General features: G+C 36.1%; 1 protein-coding gene across 1 annotated transcript in view; it reads right to left on the bottom strand.

The window, feature by feature from the left end:
- The window catches only part of LOC125242638 (terminal nucleotidyltransferase 5C), a 55517-nt gene that overhangs the window by 6076 nt on the left and 25174 nt on the right, over positions 1-24267 (bottom strand). The window lies entirely within an intron of this gene.

Below are 24267 nucleotides of genomic sequence, written 5' to 3'. Positions count from 1 at the left end.
CACTGCTACGGTGGTTTCCGAGAAATGAAAATGAAACAGTCCATTCGCTTTTCAAAGATTCGTCAGCTCTTTGAAATTGTTTGAAACGAGTATCGATTTAAAAACAAAGTGATTTGTAACAGCGGGTTGAAGACCGATGTTTATGAAGTAAACATAGGAATAGGTATTTTCCTATTCCTAGCAAATTGTTATGCAAATTTTAGAATGAAGCGCAGTATGAAATATAATGGAGCACAGACTTGGCAGATCGTTAGTCAGTCGGCATCGCCATCTATTCTTAAAGCAATTTTTTTTTAACTATGAAAAATTTGGCACCCATAAAACATTTCAATATGCTTGGAAGGAATATTTGAGAGATAAGCTCGTAAAATACAATTAGAATATTAGGCAAGTCGAAAACAGGTTCGATTCTATAACTATGAAAAATATAAAGACATTTTAATACCGTCCCAGGGCTTATTCGAACTTTGACATACTTGAAACATTAGCTCTAGATATGATATTGATGAGATATATGTTAAATGTCATATAAAAATCATATTTGATACTGACATATCAACATCCGTATTGTATCCAGGGGCCTATTGCATAACAATTTACAACTCATATTACAATGGTAGTCTCAATTCATTTTATAAGAAAGAGAGTTCCGCTTGTAATACAAGTTGTAAATTGTTATGCAACAGGCCCCTAGTCTTATATTTGAACCACAAATCAAGCTGTGTCACTCTTAAAAACTTGCTGCCTGTTTTAAAGATATCGTCATGATCTGTTGACATAAATAAGAGGAAGCAATTTCAATTAGTAGCGGATGTTTTGACATGTTTATTCTATTTATTTAAATTACCAGTAAACAGAATAATCCAGTGAACATAAAGAAATAAATGTAATTTCAGGAATTAGGAATCTATTGGTAAGGCACAAAAGGTTTGCTTTTCAAATTCACTGAATGTTGTGTGTAAATGAAAAGTTGAATAAATATGTTTTATGTTTTTTATAAATATTATAGGACATTCTTACACAGATTGACTGAGGCCCACGGTAAGCTCAAGAAGCCTTGTGTTATGGGTACTCAGACAACGATGTATATAATATATAAATACTTATATACATAGAAAACATCCATGACTCAGGAACAAATATTTGTGCTCATCACACAAATAAATGCCCTTACCGGGATTCGCACCCGGGACCGCGGCGTAGCAGGCAGGGTCACTACCGACTGCGCCAGACCGGTCGTCATATATATCAATATGTCAAGTGTTGTTTGGCTAAGAAGTATCCTAAAGCTTCTAGAGCAGCCATCAGCATCATCTAGCCCAGATTCAACCAAAGGTTTTCATGGTTGATATCGTACATTTTTCTTGATGGTTCTGAGTACTTCAGGGTGGCTAGCCGAATGGCACAATCGCTCACGAAACGCTCACGAAACGAAGCGCTAGTAGATATCTATCTCTATCGCGCTTGCGTATTGGCGCGACAGAGCCAGCGGCGTATCGCTTTCGTTTGGCGTCGGAGAAATGCCATTCGGCTACGGGGCCTGAGGTAGGTACTAATATGTATTCTGTGTCTGAGGTACGTTTTTTTAGATATCTATCTCTATCGCGCTTGCGTATTGGCGCGACAGAGCCAGCGGCGTATCGCTTTCGTTTGGCGTCGGAGAAATGCCAATCGGCTACGGGGCCTGAGGTAGGTACTAATATGTATTCTGTGTCTGAGGTACGTTTTTTTCTTAAACTTTATCTGACGGTTACGAATATATACCTACGTCTTTGATAAAACGCTTGGCCATTTCTCAAAATTTCGGCACCGACAGGTGAAAGATTTGCTTTTTTTTAAATGTCGCATTTTTAAAAAAAAAATTGTAGGGATCCTTTGAATGCGTCTCAAACATTTCAAAAATGTCAAAGGCACCGATATCAATTAATTATTTTAGAAGTTATAATCGATTAAAATTCAGGTGAACGACATCATGATCAGGTGAAGGATAAATATACACAGGTTATCGACAACAGCAGCAGGTTAACGACAAATTAATACAAATTTGTATGACACATTTGACAAGTTAACGACAAGCGTCGCTAACCTGCGTCCGTAGTCGATCACCTGTAGTTTGGTGGTCATTCACCTGATTTGGACGTCATTCACCTGCCCATCAGCATTATAATAGTTTTTAACCGCCGCCCAAATCTCAAGGAAGGGGGTCATTAATATTTTATACCCGACCTTTAAATAAAATTATAATATAATAGCTACTCTGAAGTATAATGAAGTGACTTCACTTCAAGCAATCACTTGCTTACTTACACGGTATTTAGACTATAATTAATATTTAATTTTTTAAAGGGGGCAAAATACAAATGAAAAAATTAAAATATGTAAATAAATCACAGAAGAGTTACTTTTAATTATAAAAATATAAGGATACTCATTATTATTATTATCATAATACTCATATTCTAGATTATGTTTTAACACTTTCGCTACCAAGAACCCGACTGTCGGGTACACCGCTCGTAGAAGCGTAGCCGATTACATGGGTTTCCCCGTATGTAGCGAAAATGTCGTAGCGCCGCGTAGAGCCCGGTTTCGAAAGTGTTAATACTCATTATCATTACTTATTGATCCGATTGATCGCCCCTCGTAATGGTTCATCTGGCTTATGACAAGTGATCGACGTGTCGGTTTCCTGTCACTGAGTCGTTCACCTGGCTTTATCGCACAGGTGAAGGACACACACCACAAAAAAGCAACAATCCTTTGAGAAATGCAGCCTAAACCGATATAACAGTAATACTTTTCTCATTTAACGCACAAAACAAATATTGAAGGTGTAAAAAAGTATTATTACGATTGGTAAATTTATCATTATTGTCATCACCCTGTCCCAAAATGTCGTTCACTTGCCTATTTTAGCCAGGTGAACGATGCACAGGTGACCGACAAAATGCCAGTTATTTCGCCAAAACTCAAAAAGTATTTACCAAACGAACTAAATATTTAGGCTGCCTAAAAATAAGCAACAAAATACGAAACATATGTTACAGTTAATGCATTATCTCAAACAATAACCAGTTTATGATTGACAGAATAACGACTACTTACCCGTTACAAACTCCCGTTCGAGGTAATAAAAAATTTCTATTTTCTAATCAAGGCGTAGTGAGCACGTGCCGTTGCTTACAGGTGATGGCCGATACTGGCGGCTTCGATTCATGTGGGGTGGGGCGGCAGAGGTGGAGTAGGGATCGCACAGTGCTTGCGAGTTTGTCTCGACAGGTCAACGACAAAAACGGTCGTGGACAAACTTTAAAGCCAAATAACTTGGAACATAAGTGTAATATTACTATCAGATACTCTAGTTTTAAAAGTTAAGGATATATGCAAATAAAATACAGCAATAAAGGTAAGTAAAGTTAATAATTTGTGTACTTTTAACAACTCGAAACATGAGTACTCCGCGTTGGGACACGGAAGGTGAACGACAAAACTTAGTTACAATTATTATTTATTTCATTAATATAAAATAAATCGATTTCAAAGCATCAGGCCTCTATGTAAAAACTGTCTTTTAATATGTATCGATAATTTATTTATGAAGATATTGTATACTAAAAAAAAAGTTCTAACATAAACGTACTGACAGGTGGGGGTGGCAAAATTTTGAGAAATGACCGCTTGTTCTTTGAAATATCTACGGAAAGTTCATAAATTAAGGTGCAAAATATACCTTTTTGGGATAATTTAAGCGAAGTAACAAAGTTGTATAAATTTACGTAATTTACACTTGTGGAAACATGGCTCGCAAATTACTGCGCTTGCACATGTACCTACTGACGCATGTGCGTTCCGAAAATAATTTGCATTCACACTGAAAATTATTCAAACTAACATTTCATTAAAATGGATCCACACAACTGTGAAAGTATATTGTAATTAGTAAAAATATTTTTCACCACACCAACTTAGGTACTTTGCTATTCGAAAACAGATTGCAAAATTGCATTTTATCCACAAGAGTGCAAAGTAATTTCATATCAATGGCAAACTAGGTGGTAAAGTCAGTTTAACCTTAAAAGGATATTAATATTGGCACGTGCGGTTCAACAACAACTTTGTCCCCTTTTAAAACAAATAAGTATTGTCTGTCTACCAACAACAATATAGAATAGAATAGAATAAACATTTATTCGTGAACACAGGCAAGACAAAATACACATAATAACAACAAGACAGAAAATAATGAAGTGCCACGAAATGGCCTCAGCTCAACGTGTTGCTGGTGACTTCCAGCGCTGATCTTCCGATGATATGTTCTTATGACAGAAAATGTATAGCACTCACTCATTTCTCAAAACTGAAAGTTACAAGTTACAAGCGGAAGTCTCTTTCCAACATGTCATATTAGACATTGACAACCGCTTGTAAATTGTAACTTGTAGCTTCGAGAAATGGGCCCCAGCTGTAGGTATGTTATTTATAGTTCTCGTAAGTAACCGTTGGGGGTGATCACTTTCTCCAAACATTTTCCACTGAGTTCTCACTATTAAGTAACTTATTCTTGTGGTGGATAGGTACACATATAACGGAAAACATACGTTTTCGTTTCGATGTTCGCAATAGGCAGAAGTCGCACTCGCAATGATTGAACATTTATGGGCATTAGTGAATTCTTCAAGAGTTCAACGACCAGGAGCAATAGCTCTGGAATTGATATATAATAGCATTCTCCGTTGCAAAAGATTGTAACTAACGATAAATGACTGGAGAGTCAACAACAAACGTTCTTCATACAAACGCAGTTACTCACTCATTTTAAAACGACTACATAAAAATAGTCTACCGTTGTCGCGTACAAACGCGAATTATCTGCAAATTGTCTGGTGTAAAGGATCTTTTTGTAAGCCAATGTGAAAAATTATTCCCAGTAAATGATCGCCTGCTTTAATCTTTTTTTACACATATAGGTATTAGGCATACTATACAGTAAAAATACTTTGAAGTTCAAAGAAAGAATATTTGACGAATAAAAAAAAATAATTTTAAAGAGATACTTATACAATAGGTAAATGAAAATTATAAGTTTTACTTATAAAATTTGTCTAAAATAAACACAAATTTCCATTATACGCTAAGGGCACCATACAATAGTTATTACCATGGGTGGGTACCCATGTATTTTTATAAAGGTTATACAACTTATACACTTAGTTATCTATGCTTGCTTTGATGACGAATCGTTTAATAAACAATTATACATATTTGTATAAAAATAACCAGAATACAAAATGTAAACAACATCAAAGACTTAACACAAAACTTAAAACTACACTAAGTAAATAAAAAAATCCACAGTGAAATAAGTATCCGTCGATACAATTCAAATCCAAATAGATAGTTCGTACAGTACGAGTATGAACTCCCAATCTAGGGTACCTTGGGTGAACATCATATTTATCTCATTATTTACTTGCAAGTCTTACTTTCATTCATAGACGTCTTAACTTTATTTTTATCATAATAATAACACTGTATTTACTTGTGCATCTAAAGCGTGCTTCTCTTTTTTTTTTTGGCAAGGGTACACAACGCATTTACTTACCTGGCCGGCCGACCTTACTATATATTTATTTATTTATTTGCTCAGGATACAAGGATATTTATTTTTAAGCGCGCACACATACAATATATTAACTCACACAGGCAGTTCTTTTAACACGTCCTTACATAATAACCTTCCATGTGTCCAAGGAGTCTTCACGATTGATGCTCGATCAAATCATGATCAGATCTCCAAGGATTCCCTACCTGCCTTGTACCCTGGCGTACCCTTGCTATACCATATCGCTCATGACCCCTCTCGGGCTGCCGATGATACGATAGGCATATTTATAAGTATATCGATTCAGTAACACTCATTAAAAAAAACATTCAATTACCAACCACAATCAAACCAACACCATAAAACTTCAACAAATAAGAATTTCAACAACCCTTGGTTGATCAGACCAGTCGCTCTTTGAAAAACATACCTGCTTCAGTTTACTCGACTTCCAAAATCTCGCACACATACCTAATTTCAAAACACAAACCATTCTTTTCTATTCCACCCTTTACTTATAAGTACATAAAATTACCAACATTAATAAAACCTCTAGCCATAAAATCCGTCGCAAAATAAAACAAAACTTGACACTCCTATACCTAAATAACAAAAACTTTTCATATACCAACAAATTCCATATCCATTTTACACCAATTTAAAATAATCCAACTTTTTATCTCTTATTAGATCTTAAATATATTTATTTTCCACACATTGTTAAATCCGTAAAACATATTATAGTCAATTCCGAGAAAAAAAATCTGAAACATTCAAGTAGGTACATTATTATTTCTTAACAATCTAGTTCTAAATACCAATTTTCAGTTTAATATGGTCAAAAGTCGGTAAGATTATAATTATATGCAATTGCCAAGTTAAATACGATAATTTTGAAGTAATCTAAATTATTGCACAATACATTAATAATGCATTATGTTGAAACTGAAATTCGAGACGTAATAACAGAAGCTACATACCGATCCCTTATATTATGTGAACACGTGTCGCGGATGACGCGGCCCACCTGTACGCTATGACGAATGTTGTATCCAAGTGCACGAAATCATTTGTTAAGTTTACCAATTTGAATTACTGAATGCAAAGTTGAGATTAAATGATACTATTAATTACTATTGAGCTAAAAAAATTTATTAACATGTGCCATGCTTTTAACCATAATTATACGTAACTACTATTTCGTCATCAAGCAGCAAATTAAGTCTTAAAAATAACAATTCTCAAAATAATTTTCCAAATTTTTATTACCTATTACGAATTAATATTAGTACTTATTCTTTCACATTAGAGAAGTAGCAAAAAAAACAGTAAAATTAAAAACAAAACAAGGGATACTCGTATGTACGAAAACGCCGCAATGTTATGAAATATTGGAAAGAATCGAAAACACTGAATTATCAACTGCTGCTCCAGTCTTTGCGCCTTACTGCCGGAATGATCCCCCGTGAACCAAACACACGTAGATGACGCAGGACTCATGGTATCAAGGACACAACACCTTTCAGTTCTTTGAAGTACTTACTATATTATTGTCATCACTTTGAGAATTCATTTAGAATTATCCATTTTTAATAAGTTGTATACATGTCACTTACAACTGTCCACCAGTTGTAATGTTTTTATTCACTGCTGAATGTCAGTACTTAGGTACGCACTTTATTTTCCATGTACTTTTATATTTTATATGTAAGGAACTGCGAATGTCTATTTACATTGTTTGACGGAGCACATTTATTTTTAAAGTTCCGCGTTTTCACCATAACTTCATCGATCACTTTTTAATCAAAATGTATCGTCCTGTCGATTGAATCACTTTCACCGCTCGAAAATGTCAAAGTATTGCACAAAAACGTATTACTTATTTACTGGACTGGCTGGCGCAGCGCGAATCGCTTAAAAAATAAACCGCAACACACGAAATATAATGTGTTTGTACGGGATAGCCCATGGAATGCGGGCTAACTAGATTGCTCTGAAAATTTGTACTTATAACATGATAAGTTTAAATTTTTATAGCTTTAGATATATTATGTTATATATAGCAAAGAGGATCGAGTATCAAAGAGAGTTACTGTCAAAGCAAAATGTGTAATCATAGTGCATAGATTGCCATCTCTCGATGCAAGCTTAAAACTTCTGAACCTCAGTCTTGACAATTTAGCCCATATTGTTAGCTTGATATGTGTTAAAATGTCAAATATTAATATTAGCGCCATCTAGCTGAGCGTACCCCAAAGGTGTAATGCTACTAGGGCACCGTACCTTTTTCTGTATAGTACTGAGGTATGTTTTTTTCTTAGACTGTATCTGTCTATACGGAGTTATATCTGTCTTTGTATATAGCTACTTATAAAAATTTAAGTTTCTCGTGTCATAACTTCATAAAGATCATGTGAAACATTGTGAATGCACTGTGAGGTCTCGTGATGTGTATCATACTCATAATTCATAAGTAACTGATGTCATAGTAAACAAATTGAATTTTTAAACTCCGAACATGTAGGTACTCAAGCAGTCAACCGACCGACTATTAATTCCCTATATCCTGTTGTATTTATAAACTAATTTCCGGTTTCTGTTCCGTATTCCGTGATCTTGTACCAAATTGCCCCCAATCAAGCCCACAGATAAAACACGAATTGAAATAACTAAAAACATCCGTATTGACAAACGCTCAAGGCTTAGATCTCAATGACCAACGAACTAGGACAATAGGATATGTCAAACAAGTATAAGCTAGGCCTGTTATTTCTTGTAAACCGGACTCGTGATAAAAGTGTATTGTACTTGTACCAGAGACATTTTTAAAGAAGACTGTCTATACAAAGTTAAGTTAATAAAGCCTATGACTAAAAAGGTCCATAGTTTTGTTTATTTTCGTCAATTATTTCCAAATGGACGAGAGTTTTTTGTATGATAAAGCGGACATGGATGTAACTAAATTCTCGATAAGAAATATTTAAAAGAGATAAGTTTAAGACATTTGCGATTCGAAAAGTGCCGACCCTAATTTAGTGTTAGTGCTATATCCATACTACAGAGTGCTTATTTGTATAATTATTTGACCTTCACTTTAATTACAACACCAAATTACTTCCTGATTTTATTAGAAGACATCAAACAAAGGACAAACAGAAATTACTAAACAAAATAACAAAATATATCTATATGACATCAAACTTGTCTTAAAGTCAGTAACTCAGGAACCAATATACTTCTGTCATAAAACACAATATTGTAAGCCTTTACAACGAATCGGACCGGCTTCTAGTACGTTTTTTCGAAGTCGGGTTAATATGAACTAGACTACAATACTCTTAATATTGTACCTAATATCCTACTTATTGTACTTATGTATGTACAATGTGAAAAAAAAAGTGAAATTAAAATTGAAGAAACTTAAAAAATTCTAACTACAGTATGGCAACATTATCTAGAATAAATATAAATTAGGCTAAGATATAAGATGTAATATTTAAATAAATAAACAGTTCAAATTAAAAAAAAAATAACAGGGCTGAATTCAGCATTTGCTGTAATTACAGACCAGCTATAATATGGAATCGAAGGCCTTTAATGTAATGTTGTTGAGATTGCCAGTCTATAAAATTCATTATTCTCTTCACTGGCCTTTACACGAGGTCGAAATGCTTAACGACACCTCGAAGGATGGTTGCACCGAGTTAAATGTTAAAAGAAATTTATAGCGAAGCTGCGGTATGCCAGATTTATAGTTATTACGGTTAAGTAGGTACAATGGAAATAACTTCGATCCAATTAACACGTATCTGGCTGATCAGAATAAAAAAAAAACCGTTGTTTATTAGCTACATCTTGTTTATTATTTTATTACGCATAATAATACACCTAGTTGGTAGAAAATCAGCATACGAAAGAATTACAGAATGAAAAAAAGGTTTAACAATGTATTTTTAAATGAAAGAGGTTAAATTATATCACGCGATTTTATAGTCTGTATTTTTAGGTATTTAAATAAACGTAAACAAAATCTACCCTCAAAAGGCTCCCTAAGCCATGGGTATAGACCAAATAAAAAGGTTGCAAACAGGTCGCTCAGTGACAGACCGACAAACGATGTAAGTACCCGCGAATGTACTAATATTTAAATTCTGTCAAACAAGTTTGTCAGTAAATAAGAACCAAGAAAACTATAGGTAACCTTTTTCTAGCACCCCAAAAGAAAAGGATACATATAGTTTTCATTATTCTTATTTACTGACAGACTTGGTTGACAGAGTATATTTACGTTTTACCTAAAAGTACAGATAATGAAATTGCGACTCTCTTATTAAACGTTTTTCCCTATAATGCGCTCTGTCAGTGACTATTCTTCAGTTATTATTCACGAATGACTAATCTATTGACAGCTGCTACATTTTTTTTCTAAACCGCCACAAACAGCCGGTGTCACGGACAAGGAGACAACCTCGTTAGTATAATTCCCGACAAATCGAAGCAATCTATCACGGACTTCTCAACCAATCTGACAACACTTTGCCGACTGATCAAGGTAAAACGGACTTTCTGTTGTTGCCGTAAGAGTTAGCGTGGACTAGGTTGTCTAGGAGAAATCCCGAGGCAAGGTCGGCGTTTGCGTGTTTTTTAGAACAATAAGCAATAGAAATTAATCGGTGAGCCGATGAGGTACAGTCAGCGCCAATAATATTATATGAAAATGCACCAAAATTATCTGACATCCCTAATAACTTACTAAACTTAAATCTGCACAGTTTGCGGTGAAACATATCAAAGTCTAATTATATACCTATCAATCATTGCTTTTTGTTTAGCGTTTAAGGAATAGACATTTTATAAAGAGTTTTTTTAAACAGTTACTTTTGATTCTGATTGTACTCGAGTTCGATTCTGTCACTTCTGTCGATGGCTTAAGTTTTCCTTGAGGTCAAGGTGCTATATTCTAGGTTCAGGTTCATGTAAGCCTGAGCTAGAGTTGTGCAAGTCCTAGACTAACTTTATGTAGGTAGGTACTTTTGGCTTTCTAATGATATTATACATACATACAAACATACATACAATCACGCCTGTATCCCATAAAGGGGTAGGCAGAGCACATGAAACTACTAAAGCTTCAGGGCCACTCTTGGCAAATAAGGGGTTAAAAGAAAACGAAACTGTGGCATTGCAGTGACAGGTTGCCAGCCTCTCGCCTACACCACAATTTAACCCATATCCCATAGTCGCCTTCTACGATACCCACGGGAAGAAAGGGGGTGGTGAAATTCTTAACCCGTCACCACACAGCATAATGAATGATAATGAATGAATGATATTATACTCGTCTGAATAACTCACTGTCAGTTTTGTGACGATAATTAAGAATGAAATTTCAATTAAAATTTTATTTTTGTGTTAATTACATAAATTTTAAGCGATAATCTACATTCAGAATGTGAAAAAAGTAAATTTTTAGGCAGATTTTATGCTTAATTGTTTTCACAAAACTGAAAGTGAGTTAATGTTTGTTAACAACATATTACGCTAATTGGGGGGGACCCAAGTTCTGAAAATGCCCCATGCCGATTCCGCGTCGATAGTTTTGGGGAAATCCTATGAAATATGAATGAATGTATGGAAAGGAGGAATGAAGGACACATACAATATATTTTAAGGCCTTCAAGTTACTAAATAGATCGTGTTGTAAGATCACGAAACTAATGACGTTATTATTGTTCTAGCCGAGAGTTTTTTAGATCGCAGGAAATCCGGGCGGAAGGCCAGACTAATGAAACTAATTCGTTCACATTCCTTCACTTAGTGGGCTAACCAAGTTACTCAAACAATACTTAGGACTAAATTAAATAATTATATATCATCATCATCTCCTCCTAGCCGTTTTCGGCTACGGCGACTGCGTTTTACGGTTGAGAGCGTCGCAGGTGTGACGTGTGTACGAATGTGCGACCACACTCGCGGCAGGTCAGCACTCCTCCGACATAATTGTAAGTAATAGCCATAGGTGGTCTGGCTTTTAGCTCATCGCGCTTAGCGTCGAGTTCTGTGCGTCGTCTAGCTTCAAACTAACTTGTCTGCACAGTATGCCTCCATCGTGGATTTTATATCATAAGTCCTGATTTAGACGGTGTACGAACTCGCATTCGATTTCAGTTACATTGCGGGCTGTTGAGGGTATATACAATTTTTCACAGCCATCTAATACCGCAATGTAATTAAACTCGTATGCGAGTTCTCGTACCGTTTAAATGGGCCTTAATTATATAAGTACTTGTATTCTGTATTTACTTTGATCTTCTCGGTTCTTATTATTTAGGCAGGTTTTATTTGTAGGACATCAGTCATCTTAAACATTGGTAGTTTATTATCATTTTTGCAATAATTTACAGAGCAATTTCATACATTTATTTCTGAGTACCCACAATACAAGCCTTCTTGAGCTTACCGTGGGGCTCAGGCAATCTGTGTAAAAATTGTTCTATAATGTTTATTTATTTTATTACAACAAAAATCAGTCTTAAAAGGAAATAAAGACAGAAATCGTTCGGTCAAACCATTGACGGTATTCATTGAATGATAATGTGTAATGGGAGTGTCCCAACGGCTCCTCACTGTGACGACACCCATTGTTAGCAGCCGTACTTATTTATTTATCATTGTCATTTGACGAATTAGATTTTTTTGCTTTACTATTTTACCAACTTACATGTAGAATACCCAAATATGGTTAAAATTGCCAAAGAATGAGTCGATAGGCGTAGTATTTCTTAAACTAATTTATTTAATCGCACATCCGACTATAAATTACTGACTTTAGGGCTATCATATTGTTTGTATTCTGATATTAAGTTACTTTTACGTTACTTAAGTTTACGCCCCCCTACAGGTATTATTTAAGGTACGTATTTATGAACGAAATTGTATTACACTAAACAAAGTTATGATGTCAATTTCTGTCTCTCAGGAGACTTTGTTAATTCCATTTTTTTTTCTAAACAATAATATATGAACTCAAATTTTAACCCACATTACGCATCATAAATAACCACAAAATTAAAATTTTGAAAAACCCCCGACCGCGACCTAGTGGACCAATTTTCATGTAACATGGCTAAGAACACTCCCGACTAACACAGCTTTCAAATAAAAAAAACTAAATCGAAATCGGTTCATCCGTTCGGGAGCTACGATGCCACAGACAGACACACACACAGACAAACAGATAGACAGACAGACAGACAGACAGACAGACGGACAGACAGACAGACACGTCAAACTTATAACACCCCGTCGTTTTTGCGTCGGGGGTTAATAAAAGAACAGCGATCTGAATCGGAAATTAAACATGTTCTTGTCGTCTTACTTAAATAAAAAATACATTTCGCTCCTGCTGTTCAAATACAAATAAACTGAAAATTAATTTATACGCCATTGTCCTTATATTTACATTATAAAGACGTATGAAGTTTAATGTTATACGAAAATATCGGGTAGATGTTTTGGGCTGAATTGAGTTTAACTTTCGCAATACAATTGTTAATATGACCGTGTTTATTTCCAACACATACGAAACTCGATTACTCACTGTCCAAATAGTATGAAAAATGTGACATCTTTCATACTATTTGATAATTACAGTTACCACTAACTTAACCTAACCACAAAATTAAAATTTTGAAAAAACCCCCGACTGCGACATAGTAGACCGATTTTCATGAAACATGGCTAAGAACACTCCCGACTAACTCAGCTTTCAGACAAAAAAACTAAACCAAAATCAGTTCATCCGTTCGGGAGCTACGATGCCACAGACAGACACACACACAGACAGACAGACAAACAGACAGACAGACAGACAGACAGACAGACGAACCCGAATACAGAACATCCTCCTTCAGGAAAGAAGCAAAGAAGTCGGTTAAAAATAGATGCTGTTATAATACTGTCTCACTACGTTTTCTAACGCACATGGAATTGAAGGGCTACTCTACTACATATACTTACGTAAATCCACTATACTCTATTAGGATATATCTACACTATTACCTTTTCTTGATACCTATCATAATCGCACTAAAAATGTATGTATGAGTTAATGATGTAGTGGATTTAAATCTATCCAAGTTTGAAGGGTCTACTAGTCTTGGTTCGTCCTATTCCTTAATATGATTCGAAATAGGAAAAGGGCAAACAACTGATACGATCAAAGCTGACAAAGACTACTGACGAATGAAGAATAGATGACGAAAGCGGAATAGGACAAATTTAAGAAATTGACAATAAACGAATAGGACGAACAAAGTACCTTTGAGTTAACAAAGCGGTTGACCATACCTGCATCGGGTCGAATAGATCCGATGATGGAACAAACGTGTTAAGTTTGAATTCCAAACGTGATAAATACGCATTTACGCATACACGCGTATTTTTTCTACAAAACTCGTACACAATATGTACCGGATTCAACTTGTTAGTCAAAGTGTCAGCCGACGTACCGGCGACACTGTCACCAGTAGACCTTACCCAGTCGGCGCAAGGTCCACGATTGGTCAATAGATTGTCGACGTTGGTACGTCACGCTTTTCGCTCTTCTCGGTCGCTATCGTCTGCTGAACGGAGTCTAGACGACGTCGCCGTGACGAAAAGGGCGTAAGTGACTTTACTTGTGACATAGATGTTTGACAGCCGTCAACTGTGCGTTTCTCCAGAAACTTCCTGTTCCGCACAGTTATATTGTGGAACTGACTGTTGCGTTCGATTTTCCGAACCATGCGTTATCCCGGCATTTGCCACGGCTCATGGGAGCCTGGGATCCGCTTTGACAACTAATCCCAAGATTTGGCGTAGGCACTAGTTTTTACGAAAGTGACTGCCATCAGTGCCATCTGACCTTCCAACCCGAACGGTAAACTAGACCTTAATGGAATTAGTCCGGTTTCCTCACGATGTTTTCCTTCGCCGAAAATTCTTGTAATGTAATGTTAGTTTGTTTCTTTCTATACGTAAGCAATTTTCTTGTATGTTTGAATTTATTCATATTGCCGACAAATGTTTGTTATCTAGATGTAGTTGTTATTTCGTTCCGATTTTGTACATGTAAATGCATTAGCAACTTGTGGCATCTTCATTGGTTCTTGTATATACCGGATAGGGATACGAGGCCGGGAATCCGTTTTCACGCCGAGGCATGTATAGTGCTTTTCTCAAACATACAATGAAATAAAAAAAATGCTCTAAAGGACAATATTTTATAAAAAAAAGTTACTTTGCAGGCCTAGGCCTAAAAAATAATATGAAATCCCTTTACAGTCCTCTCGAGTTGTTGCGCCCAAAAAGCGATACTTCCCAGCCCATGTTAAGGAACGTAAAGACAATATTTCATTGCATGTTGGAGAAAATATTATTATGATCCTAAACAGATTTAAATCTTTTTTTTTTTCAGTTACAAGGTACCTAACATACTTAATGTGGTCACTTTGTGTAGTACACTTATGGCTGGCACGTTTCGAGTGGTTCTATTATAGTTCTACTATAGGTAAAGTAAGTTGTTAAACTAGGAAAAAGAGCATATTTTTAAATTAAAGGAAAAATGGAAAAATTCACACCTCCAGCAGGACTCGAACCTGCGACCTTGCGGGGGCAGGTTCGAGTCCTGCCGGAGGTGTGAATTTTTCCATTTTTCCTTTAATTTAAAAACATGTAATATCGCTCGCAGACGTTTCTGCATGATAAAAAACAAATTTAGGAAAAAGAGTTTGAAGTTGAGTTTGAGTTTGAGAACAGTCCCCCGTCGCATGGCACTTTCAAGAAAGAACCCTCGAGTCATCGGCCCTACTTACTATGAGCACTTACCTGCCGATCTGAGAAATGAGCCATGTGACGAAGCATTTAAGCGCAAATTGAGAAACCTTTTGTTAAATGAGTACATGGATTTGAATTTTTAATGACCGATGATATAATTATACCTATATTTCTCTGTTATATAATATTTTCATGCTTCGTGATAATTTCATGATATTGTAACTTAATTTATTAATTTTATTTAGCTTGGCATGTGTATTTTCTTTCTTTGTAAATGACGATCCTCATTTGGGAGACACAATTATTTTAATTTGGAATTTATTATGTAATTTTTGACGATCATGATGAGAAGATAAACATAATTTTGACATGTAGCAAATTTATAGTGTAATTTTTATCATGAAATAAAGAAATCTAAATCTAATCTAATCTAATCTAATGATTCACGGCTACTTTCATTACACTTATATTGACCGGCAAAATATAAAAATCAACAAGGTAATCACGGTCTATATCCCGGTCAATATAAGTCTAACTAAACTAGGAAAATCTAAATGCAAAATATCGACACAATATTTTTTTACTTCACTAAACAGTGTCACAAACACCTTCATTACCATGTAACGCGCACACGCATTTAAAAACTCGTCGAAATAATGAAGGAAGTCGACTCTTATCTTATCTGCGCAATTATCTTTTCGATAAAATTATTTACGTAAATATGAAAAATTCGCAATGATATTACGCGTACACTGTCAACTGAAATAAACAGTTAAATATTGCCTTGAATACGACTAACAATGATGGACTTTAAACAGTTTCCACATCGTTCTTTGGATGCAATGATGGCATAATTCAAAGAGTATTAAATGAGATTTATAATATTTTGGATTCGAATATGGTCTCATCTCAATATTACCTAAGCAATTTCATGTTAACCATTTAAAAATACATACTATGCTTTTATTCAACTAGCAAAATTTTCTTGAATGATTTTTATCAGATCTCATAAATCTAGGATTCACTAATAAATAAAAAATAAATAATAATATATGAAATCGGATTCGGAAAAAATCCCAGGTAAACTCAAACAAGCAGTGATTCGATCTCTTGTGGGCTACAAGAGATCGAATCCGATGGAGACAAATAACACGAACTAAGTGGTCATGATCCTCATTAGAGGGACCGCCAAAGACGACGACTTTTATCATCTTACATCTACATACAATGATGAAATCCTATTATCCCTCATTAGAGACATAGGGCTCTTAGAAGGATTTTCCACCTTTCATGATCCTGAGCGGCTTCAAGACTTTTCCAGCAGATCACACTTGAGCCAACCTCCTTCTCAATAATCGCCTGTATGTAGTACAAGGACGTTCTGACTGCTAGCAGAGCGGAAACTTAAATCTACATATCAGATGAATTTAACACTTTCGAAACCGGGCTCTACGCGGCGCTACGACATTTTCGCTACATACGGGGAAACCCATGTAATCGGCTACGCTTCTACGAGCGGTGTACCCGACAGTCGGGTTCTTGGTAGCGAAAGTGTTAAAAACTTGAATAGTTAGCGTAGGAATGCCATCGCCAGACTCTCCACAGGTATTTGCTATGCATCTCAGTGCATTCCTTAGCACCACAATTAGACATGTCCTCAATGAATAAACTGGAGTTATGACGAAAACGAAATCGCGAACGTCCGCTCTTACCTTTAAAAACAAAACGCTAGGAGCCAATAGAACGTTTAAAGAGACTTATGACGATTTGATACCGGAGGGTGCGTTCAGAATGTTTATGCTAATGTAGATGAATATGCATTGGAATCGAGCTTCACGCTCCGCCGGTATCGGATATCACTCGATTGAAACAATCGAATATCGAAAATGATTATCTACCGAAACGTTGGAACAATGTTGTATTTGAGGAGTTTGAGGTTAGGAAATTTGACGTAAATTTGTTTGACGCATTCAATGCCAAAGTTTTACTGACTGCGTTAGCCGAATCTATTCCGTTTTTCCAATTTGTAGAGTTGTTTTCGGCAAAAGAGCCGCTGTATTAATAATTAGCAGTATTAAAAGAGATAAAATATGGACACAGTTATTTGAACATTTCTGTAACAACAGTTATAACTGAAGACAAAAACTAAGTAGCTGTTTTTATCTCAATGTAATATGTACCGTACCTACTTCAGTTACATTATAATGACTAATAAGAGTAGGTACAAACACTATTTTGTAAAGCTTGCATCACTCCATTCATCTAGTTTTTTCCCCAATTAAAAAAAGCGGTAAACAATCCGTTTTCCCGCAACAACAATGGCATGCGTACTTGACACCGGCGACCTTGATCGCGTTCGGAAACCTGAACCACTCGAATGAATTACGCAACTCCATTCGGAAATCCGCTGACTCTCGGATTTGAATTTGGAAGTTCAAAAGACGGTTACGAGTTGAATATCGAATTCCATTAGTCGTCGTGTCAGGTCGGTACACCCACCGTGGAGCACGTTCGGCGTATCATTCTCCCCGTCACGAATTTACAAAGTTTAACTGAAGGAATCAAATCAAACGTCGTTCGCGGTAGCGCCCTCTGGAATATCGATGGGAAAGGTCAGTTTTATATTTCCTTATATTTTACCTGCGATAGGAATGGAATGGACCGGCTATGCGTTCTGAATTAATTAAACTGGTGACATTTTAAAATGCTATCAAATACATTAGTGAATTGTAGATAAGTGTAACAAAAATAAATTAGTGAGTTTATGTAAATCCAATGTCACCTTTTATACGAGCACAATAAAACCGCTTTGCAATTCTTTAACAGCAATAAGCTGGAGTGAGTCCGAATATGCACGATGACTATATTATGACATCTCTATCAGTGTACATTTGAATTGGGAATATAATATAATTATACTTTCTACGGAACATAAAACTGATCCTTCCAGTACCGGCTAAGAATCAAAATAAGTACGGTGTTGGTGCGTCCGATTACGAAACAGCCCATAGAGGCATAGATTTCCTATTTGCATGTTCCCCGTCCACGTTCCACTGAGCTCAAAATATTCCTCATTAGGTCACATTTCCAAAGAAACGTAACGTTCCATTCCTTACTTTCGATTTCGTGCTGCTCGCAATTAGCATGGGCCAAGCATACGCGCGCGTAACGGAACTGGGGGAGCGTTCTCAACACGGGAAGGAAGCCATTTTCACTTTCTTTTAAATTATTTGAGTGTTCTAAATTCGAATTGATTTATGCAAACGGCGTGCGAGTCAGCTGTTCGGCGGTTACTTTTTAAAAAGGTGTAACTGCCAGTGTCTTGGTATTGTTCGAGTCACTCATAATGACGCGCAGATTTGTCAATTCTAACCTTTAATTACATGACATTACGTCTTTAGGCGCGTGTCTTTGTAAATGACACGATATAAATTTAGGTTATGACGTTTTTGTTTTATGGGTGCAGGGGAAATTAAAAGAACGATGGGTCCGATTGGTATTAATGTCAGTGTCGTTTGAGCTAAATGCCGTGGAATGTCTGTTGTAATCGATATTGCAGGACCTACTCGTCCTTAGTCATCGCATAGGAATCTTATTTTTAAATATTATTAACCTATAGATAATTTCCAGGGTAATTAATTAGTCTCCAAAAACTCCTAAAATTTTCATTGATTTTTCCAAATAAGATGGCGAATAGTAGTTAACTGATTTAATTCATATTTTTATAGACAGGTAGACCTCTACGTTCTTCATAAACACACAAACACGTTTGTGAATGCACGATATAATTAAGATAAGAAGATATATAATTAACTCGAAACATTCTCGGTACCGTGTAAACAATATAAATACGTCGGCCTTGATATCTGGCGGCGTAGCCAAATGGCAATCGTGGACGCCAGACGCGCCGTCAGAAATGCAGTCTAGCTCTGTCGCGCCAATACGCAAGAGCGATAGAGATAGATAGCTACGAAACAGATATTATTGTGAGCGTTTGTGCATTCGGATACGCACACTGGCGTGGTAACGCAATCGATGCTGCACTGAACACATTCATTATAAAAACTACTGTATATATTAAGTTTTATACTTCAAATTACTACCAGAATAAAATGCATTCAAGCCATTATAGTTCTAAGGCTATATAGACCAGTTTTTTAACGATCACAGCGACTTAATATTGAACAAATAAAGCACAAATTCGATTTTATAGCTATAACGAGTTTTTAAACGCATATATACTAATATGTAGCAAGTTCAATTACAGTTTTAAATAAAACAGTTTGTGGTCGATTAAGTAGGTGCTTTAAAACGACAAGCGTTTAGTATCGCTTAAAAATATCTTAAGCGACATACATATTAGTTGCTTTTAATATTGTTTGATATTAAAAAAAAACTGCACGATACCATGGTAAGTCAACTGAAACTAATCATAAACTAAATTGATTCCTTATTCGCAACAGTTTAAATTAAAAATGATATAGTTTCGTAATGCAAATGTACAAGCTATGCAAAGTAGGTAGCGGATAAAAATGCGTCGCGAATCAATGGCGATATTAACACAAGTGTCGGACGTCTATTGTAATACACAGCTCTGCGATGGGCTGCTACTCTCGCACAAATTTCTTATTTTTACCAAATTCGTGCCAAAAAACTTTTTCAAACTTTACTACTGATACTGGGATATTAGTGGGAATAAGACTTTAGCAAATGCGTCAGTGAAAAAATAGAAGAGATGTAGAAGTTTCATAATTTACTCTAATTCTGTTTGATGGGATAGCCAATCATGACCATGAACACTAAAGGCAAACAATAAAATACATTACTATAAATGACATGAGCCTTTATGTTTTCATTTTTGCGTTTTTTCACGCCTTGTAAAACATCAGATCATATTCAATATTTTTTTTTATATTATAATAGTAAGAGGATAACATCACTCTTAAAATAAAAACAATAATACTAATCATAAACTAAACCTTAATCTAAAAATACGATACTTATATACGAATAGATAGATACGAATATAAATAGATATGGATAGATTACGAATATTGTGGTTTTAAACAACAATATAATCCCTACACGTTTCTACGGGAAGTTCCTGACACACAACTAAACTACTTAATGAAATGTTGACTGAAGTATTTCCGTACCGATACGACCTTCAAAACTTCAGGAAAAGAACGTAGAAAACCTATACCACTCCTCTGATGTCGCGGGGTTTATTAAATAACAAAAAGAAATCTCTGTTTTATAACATTTTTTAACACGGGAGATGAAAATATTTCTATGTGGATGTGGTTCAGGTCAAAAAAGGTTGCTAACCACTGGCGTGGATCCTTTCATTGAAACCGTCGGAAAACTGTTTCACGCTCCGCGAGCGTTGTGTTCAGTCGTTCGGTTGCGTTTCCACGTGCAGGTGTCAGTAACCTTTTACTTTTTATTGAGCGAGCAAAGATGGTGACCGATTGCGAAATGTTTTATTGTTTGATCGTTGAATAATATTGTTATCGAAGCATCTCTTGGTTGTTATATATTATTTGCATGGATATTATGGGCTCAAAATGGATACTCTCTGGATTCCAAAAACCCGTTTGCGAGGTACAATTGTTCGAACAAACTAAGGTCTGACAGAGATTTTCGGCCGCGAATAAATTGTATTAAAGTCCCGGCCGATAATCTCGGCCGAGACTTCATACAATTTATTCGCGGCCGAGAATCTCGGTCGGACCTTAGAACAAACTTGTCGTTTTATACTCTAAAATAAATTTCCCAAAATAAATTGGATTTAATTGAATTCTCAATTTGAATTTGAATTAAATTTTGCCTTTTTGATGAGTCTTAATGATGTATCATTAAGAATTAAATCTTTATTACATTATAGCGGTCTCTCAAGTGTTTTAAAACACTGTTTAATGTTATTATCTCATTCACCTGTCTCAGATGTCAATAGCGACTTTTTCACTCTATCAATTAAAGGTTGAATGTCGATTGCGTAATTTTGATATCTAGGCAAGTTAGCGCATGAAGGTTAAATCGTGTATTGTAACTGGATATTCTCGTTCACGTTGCATTTGGACACGTGAGTTCGCTTTCAATGACTTTCATTGATAAAAATGGCTAGTAGTTCATATTAAACTGTGCCACACAGCCTTTTTAAGTGGGCTATTCATTAGCTGGCTTCATTTACGGCCTTATACACAGGTTGAAATAAGAAGTACTGTTCAAACTTAGCTTAGTGAGTTAAGGTGAAGCCTGTGCTGTGGATTTTTTTTGTACTTATTATTTACTTTATTTGCTTATTTATTCAATAAAACTTTATATGTTAAGGTCATAATACTCATAATGAACAATATTTACTATGGGACCAATGCTGAAAAAAAGTTGTTCATTATGACCTCAAGTCACTATGCAAAGTTTGAACGGTCGGTCCTTTTATTTCACCGGGAAGAGTAAGAAACGTAAATTACATAGATGGCGATGGTGGTGAGGTCCCGTAAGGAAGGACATGTCGTTTTAGCCCATATGCCGAACATATCGAACGCTATATCGACTTAACACGTGAGTAACACGCTTAAAATATTTTTAAATATGTTTGTATCTCACGGGAGTTTTAAAGTTAAAATAGGACACATAACTTAAGTCTTTCCCAGCAGTTAGGGTCATCGCTCTGCAAAAGCACATTCAAAATGTCGTGATGTAGCTGCACTCGCATCGAAACCTTAACATTTGAAATCTCAAACACGCCCCCAGGGTTGTCACTGTCACGCCTGATCTTGACGGCCCGGCCACGACATTGGTCTAAGAGCGACAGCGGTGAGCGGCAGCTATACGTGCGAATGAAAGGTCCCATCGCTGTGTCTCGCTCCAATGTATGGCCGCCGCTCACCGCTGTCGCGCTTAGACCGATGTCGTGTCTGAGCCGTGAGGCCCGCGCGGTGCCAAGCGTTGCTTCAGCGCTCTAGGACGCGGTTAGTATGCGCGCGGCGACCCTAGCCTTGGCCCGGTCTCGGTACCTATAGCCTGGCCAGAAATATATGACTATTGTCAAGAGGGCGCTGTTATTCTCTTGTATGCGGTGACAGTTCAGCTCAGTATGAAGAACATAGTTCTAATAAAATTATCTATATCATACTAGCTTTTGACCGCGGCTTCGCTCGCGTTAGAAAGCGTAAAAAAGTAGCCTATGCCACTCTCCCTCCCTTCAACTATCTCCACTTAAAAAATCACGTCACTTCGTCGCTCCGTTTTGCCGTGAAAGACGGACAAACAAACAGACACACACACACACTTTCCCATTTATATATTAGAAAATATCGAGCGAAGGCGCGGGCAAAAGCTAGTGCTGTATATGTTCTTAAACAATGTACACAAGGTATGAGTATGTTATTGTTATTGCCGTAATAAGAATCTGTTCGGAAATATTTTCACACGTTATTTGGTGCAGTATACCCTACGTTCTTTTGTTTCTATAAGCCTAATATGATACCTAATTGTTATTTTATTATGTTCATGTCACAAACACCATTTTTACCACCATTTTTAGGGTTCCGTAGTCAACTAGGAACCCTTATAGTTTCGCCATGTCTGTCTGTCCGTCCGTCCGTCCGTCCGTCCGTCCGTCCGTCCGTCCGCGGATAATCTCAGTAACCGTTAGCACTAGAAAGCTGAAATTTGGTACCAATACTTTTGATCCATATGTTTAAAAAATATGAAAAAATCGCAAAAGTAGAACTTTATAAAGACTTTGTAGGAAACTTGTTTTGAACTTGATAGGTTTAGTAGTTTTTGAGAAAAATAAGGAAAACTACGGAACCCTACACTGAGCGTGGCCCGACACGCTCTTGGCCGGTTTTTAGAATACCCTTAGCTGTCGTATTTTCTCAGAAAAGTTGGTTTTTGTCAATGTGACCTTAGTCAATGTAATTATGTCAGTTTTTTAAATGGGTCTGACTAAAATAGCATAACATGTTCGTATGTGTATTGTAAAATGGATTATTTATTACATCTGTAGTGTAGGTATGTATGGTTTGCTTGCAAATAGTGACACATCAACACATAACAATATAATTTACGACATTAGAAAAATAAATCTTATCTGTTTTGCGATTTGAATCAGTTGCTGTAGAATTGTGCAAATATTTTCCAGACATATTTATGTACATCGATATTATTTATGTACCTAATATAAACATTCCATGTTTGAAAACACGTGTGTTATCACTTTTAACATGCACTAAACAAGCCTTATATACCTAAAATTGTTACAACTTACCTGCTAGATATTATTTATATTTCAGTTAAATAAACACAACACTAATCGGCCTTGGCCCAAAAACTGCCCGGTTTTGATGTAACTCAATCTCTATAATAAATACCCTGAACATCAGTAGATCAAAAGATATCCTTGTATCATAAAAAAGCAAATTGAGGGTCCTCTTACTATCATTCACCGACACTGACATATATATTAGTTCATAAGGACTCGGCATATATACGGGCATTAAAAATAGTGTCAGTGACATCTCTGTGCACGTATGAGAGCCAAGTGTGCAGACTATGCGACCAATCGCGAGCGTGCTCATCAACTGATCGCATAATGTATCGTATAATGTTAGAGCGATTTCATTGGAATTTGATCCGAATCGGTGAGAATAAGATCAGTCGTAGCCGTAGAACTATTTTTATGGTAGTTTATGCACTAGGTCTGAAATAAATAGGAATCGGGTGACTGAAATCGGTAATGCGTTAAATACCATACAAATAGTATGGCTATGACGGGCCTTATTTTCACGGATTCTAGATTAAACGTAGTGCGAAACCGCTCTTACACAAAGGCGCATGAA

The sequence above is a fragment of the Leguminivora glycinivorella genome, chromosome 3, assembly GCF_023078275.1.
Source record: "Leguminivora glycinivorella isolate SPB_JAAS2020 chromosome 3, LegGlyc_1.1, whole genome shotgun sequence".
NCBI classification, from domain to species: Eukaryota; Metazoa; Arthropoda; class Insecta; order Lepidoptera; family Tortricidae; genus Leguminivora; species Leguminivora glycinivorella.
The sequence above is the reverse complement of the archived record's forward strand: the minus strand, read 5'-3'. Positions and strand labels throughout refer to the sequence as shown.